General features: G+C 39.6%; 1 protein-coding gene across 1 annotated transcript in view; it reads left to right on the top strand.

Annotated features, from left to right (window-relative positions):
* LOC144973722 (extracellular serine/threonine protein CG31145-like) overlaps positions 1-5,000 on the top strand; it is a 37,175-nt gene that overhangs the window by 31,078 nt on the left and 1,097 nt on the right. The gene's annotated exons all lie outside the window — the stretch shown is intronic.

Here is a 5,000-nt window from a genome sequence, read left to right as displayed (position 1 = left end):
CTGAAGTCGAGTTATTCATTAACATTCAAATGTAGTGGGCTAGGCTATGTGGTCTAGAGGTATGACACTCGCTTTCGGATCGGAAGGTCCTCGGTTCGAGCCTCGCGCTCGGCGCATAGTTGAGTCCTTGGAAAAGGCTCTTTACTCACATTCTCTCATCGTACTTAGGCGTAAAATGAGTACCTGGCCGTTAACAGTGTTGTCTTTGTCCGAAAAATTGTAATATCGCCTAACAGGCGTTATGTCCCGTCCTACATGTTAAATGTTGCTGTTGACCAGGGACCCCTTGTAAAGCGCTTTAAGCACGTTCAGTGGATATTGTGCTATATATAAAAAAGCTCAAAAGCTCAGAGAGTAGTCTGAGAAGTTGACTAAGACAAGCTAGAGAATGGAAAGTACCAGGTGGTTCAACGTACAGCATATGACACTCAAAACAGAGCTGTTCTAACAATGCTTGAAGTCGAGTTATTCATTAACATTCAAATGTAGTGGGCTAGGCTGATTTAGATCTGATGAAAGGGAAGGTTTACGAAACATCAGTGTCCTGTCCAACGGGTACAAGTAAAAAGTTGGAATTAGGCACAGGTGCAGGTAGTAATCTGAAGAGGTGATTAAGATATATGTCAGACAATGCAGAATGGAAACTACAAAAAAGAAAAAAACACAAAAAAACTTGAGATTTTATATTGAGCAATATCCACTCTCGGATACTCATCTCAAACCCGAGTACGGTGAGGGAATGGGGACGAAGAGTGTTTTCCAAGGACTTAACTATGCGCCGCTCAGAGCAGGACTTGAACCTTCCGATCCGAAGGTGAGTGTCATACCACATCGGCGCATAGTTGATTCATTGGAGAAGGCTCTTTTCTTACATTCTCTCACCGTACTCTGGTGTAAAATAAGTACCTGGCTCTTAACAGCGTTGTCTCTGTCCGAAAAAAATTTAATATCGCCTAACAGGCGTCATGTCCCGTCCTACATGTTAAATGTTGCTGTTGTCCAAGGACCCCTTGTAAAGCGCTTTGAACACGTTTAGTGGATATAGCTCTATGTAAAAGCTCATTTTACTTTAAATTCAATTTATCAGGCTCCTTATAGCATGAAATTATTCCGACTGTCTCTGACGTGTAAGACAGACAGTGACATTGACTGTAACGCATTTGATAGGTCGTGAATAGCTCATACAGTAGAGTCACGATCTCCCCGGCCAGGCGGAGTTGTCGTACCAATAAGGTCGCGGGTTCGATCCCCCCCCCCCCATCGCCGCCGCGAAGCTTTTATTCTCTGTTGTCTTCTGGCGCTTCCCTACTCACTTTATTTCTTGTTTTTATCAACATACGTGCCTGCTCCACTCACTTTTCTGAATTGATAGGTCAATGGTCTTTGTGTTGTTATTGTGTAACACCTTGTAAGACCCCATGATTGACGGCGCAATGTTGACTCCCTGGAAAAGACTCTTTACTCACATTCTCTCATTCCACTCAGGTGTAGAACGAGTACCTGAAAGTGCTGTCTAGTCTCTGTCGAAGAAAAATAAATGTTTAAGCGCCTTACAGGCGTCGTGCCTCGTAAATATAAAGTGCTGTTGTTGACTTGGGACTGTTTTAAAACACTTCAACACATTTAGTGGGTATTGCGCAATATAAAATCTCAAGTATTTTTTTCTCAAAGAGAAAACTATTGTGTCTCAATTAGTCGCATTTACCCATTCAGTATTTGATTGACTATGGACGGTAGGGTTGTCTGAAAATAGATTCTTTCGCAACGACGAATGGAATTTGGTTCATTATCACGTCATGCCTACTTCAGTCTCTACCAATTCTACCAATGAATCCCCATTAACCCTCTCCTTACCACCTACAGCAAAATCTCACATTTATTACCGACAGCGTGGCTCAGCGGTACGGTCTTTGCTTCGTACAAGAAAACTACCGAGTTCGATTACCCGCCGCTGCGCTGTGTGGCATTGAGAAAGTCACCTCGCCCTAGTTCAATTTGCGTCGCTGCACTGTGGCTGATGCCTGGGCTATTTCAGTGTTCCTTTGGAATAGACCCTAGAGACAAATTTCCCCCATGGGATGAATAAAGGGAATTTAGTATTTTTTTAAATGTTATTATTTGCACATCACAATGATCTTTGTTTAATCAATAAGAACATAACGTTGTTTTATAGAGAGATTGTTTGAGTTTAAAAAAACAATTTTTCTGCTGGGTAAGCCTGCCATTTTGGGAAAATACTGATATATCGGTAAGGAAAGAGTTAACATATTACTTGCCGTGTTCTGGAAAGACACGTATTTAGAAATTTTGGCCAGAAAAAAGTCATCGTCCTTCAAATATGAAGTTAAGAAATCAAGGAGCAGGCACCGGCGTAAGGTAAAGAACTGAACAAGTGTATATGAAAGGTGCCAGATAACGCAAGAAAGAAAAATACAAGAAAAAAACCATCACAAAAAATCGGGTCAACCTTTATGTTTTTCTTTCTTGCTTTGTCTGGCACCTTTCATACACACTTGTTCCGTTATTCAAATATGAGGGGACCTAGGGGGTGTTAGGTTTGAGAGTATTTGCCAAGATGAAGGTCATTTAAATCTGTCGATATTTGAAGGACGAGTTTTTGGCCAAAATTTAAAAAAAACGTTGTTTTCTAGAGAACGGCAGTTAACTGGTAAAGGGCTATTCCGGCTACTAAGAAAAAATGGACAGTAACAATTACTTGTAAAGTACTTTCCGCCAAGGCCAACAGATTTAACTACCTTATCATATTTTATACCCTTATTCTGTACATAACTCAGCCTGAGTGTGATACTGTCGATTTGTATCTCCAACAAATACACGTGCGTCAATGCTTGCTTTTGTTGCAAGACAAAAAAAAGCTTTTATATAGCACAATATACACAAAATGTGCTCAAAGCGCTTTACAAGAGGTCCCTGGTCAACAGCAACATTTAACATGTAGGACGGGACATAACGCCTGTTAAGCGATATTACAATTTTTCGGACAAAGACAAGGCTGTTAACGGACAGGTACTCATTTTACACCCGAGTACGGTGAGAGAATGTAAATAAAGAGCCTTTTTCCAAGGACTCAACTATGCGCCGAGCGCGAGGCTCGAACCCAGGACCTTCCGATCCGAAAGCGAGTGTCATACCACTAGACCACATAGCCGCACAGACCATATAGCCGCAGACATTGCCTGGTAACCCTCACCCCTCCCCCCCCCCCCTCCCCTCCCTGACCCCTCGAAGCCTCATGATGTTTCATTTCATGTAAATTCATTTCCATTGGGTTTAGCACTCCTTTCTAATCCACGTTCCCTTATTTAGAACTTTTTTCGACATTTTTTTTATTCCTTTTGTTTTTATTCAGCGCAAGTACAACTCAAATTGGTTCTTGATTAATTGACTTCTATTTTCATTGATGAAAGATAAGAATGTCCGATAACGATATTGCTTCCATTTAAGTGAAACATTTTCTCTTATTGAATCCAAACAAAGGCAGGTTTGAATTATTTCTTGGTGAAATACTAAGATAAGACCCAAGCCAATCCTTGATTCAATTCTTGATGAAATGAAGAAGAAGAAGAAGAAGAAGAAGAAGAAGAAGAAGAAGAAGAAGAAGAAGAAGAGAAGAAGACGAATAATAATAATAATAATAATAATAATAATAATAATAATAATAATAATAATAATAATAATAATAAATTAATAATAATAATATTACTACTACTACTACTACTACTATACTACTACTACTACTACTACTACTACTACTACTACTACTACTACTACTACTACTACTACTACTAATACTACTACTACTACTACTACTACTAATTTAGTCGCTCATTCATAATTGATTCACTCATCCAGATGAATGAACAAAAATTCACCAATCGTATCATTCGAATACGATGTCGTATTGAATCTGAGATTAAAAATTGAATTCATTGTCAAGTTAGTTTTGTTAAATGTTATGAAAGTAAATGTTTCCTAAACTTAAAAAAAACAACTAATTATGGAATTTTAACGATATTATCTATATACTGAATTCTTTATATCTAGTTATTCGTTGTGCAGTGTACCGGATTGACACGCTCAGTCAGACGTATAAATTGAAAACGAAATTTTTCATCATATCCCAAAATAGGCCGTGAGGTGTTAATATAAATTTAAATCATCATCATCATCATTGCCTTTTTCACCCTGGGTCAGGGTATAGGCCACAGACAAACAGTTTCCATCCTTCTCTATCCCGAGCCAACTTTTTTATCTCATTCCAGGTCTTACCACTTCTCTGTATATCAGCTTCTTTAATTCTTCTCCATGTTCCTCGTGGCCTTCCCCTTGATCTTCTGCCCTGAGGGTTCCAGTCCAATACTTTCTTTGTTATAGTTGAGTCATTCTTTCTAAGCGTGTGTCCAATCCACCTCCATCGTCTTCTTCAATTCGAAGCTGCTTGTTTGGCGAAGACGTCATCGGGTCAGCAGAGTCCTTTCGGCTTTGTCTGTTGTCCTTCATAAATTCTGTAATTCCAGAAACTCTTCGGTCGCCCAAGCTAAAAAAAGGATTTAGTTTGTCTGTCTGTGTTTCTGTAACGGTTTGAGTTTAACGGAAAGGGGTGTTAACCCTTTGCCAACCCCCAACCTGGAGGACCAGGTGACTCAAAGATGGGGGAATCACACACCATTAGTCGCCTTTTACGACACGCTGGCTTGGCGTTGGGTTATTCTTGACCCTCTCAGTTGAGGGACCCCGGACACCACACGGGGATAAATTTAAATAATAAAATAAAATAGACCCTAAAGACAAATTTCCCCTTGGGCATGAATATAGGGAATTTTATTTTTATTTTATAAATTTAAATAATAAAATAAAAATAAAATTCCCTATATTCATGCCCAAGGGGAAATTTGTCTTTAAGGTCTATTCCAAGGGAAGACTGTAACAACCCAGACGTCAGCCGCAGAGCAGCGCCGCAAAGTGAGCTAGGGCGAGGT

This window comes from Berghia stephanieae, chromosome 5, assembly GCF_034508935.2.
Source record: "Berghia stephanieae isolate SIO BIC M18660-M18661 chromosome 5, UCSD_Bste_1.3, whole genome shotgun sequence".
NCBI lineage: Eukaryota > Metazoa > Mollusca > Gastropoda > Nudibranchia > Aeolidiidae > Berghia > Berghia stephanieae.
This window is presented reverse-complemented; position numbering and strand designations above follow the sequence as displayed.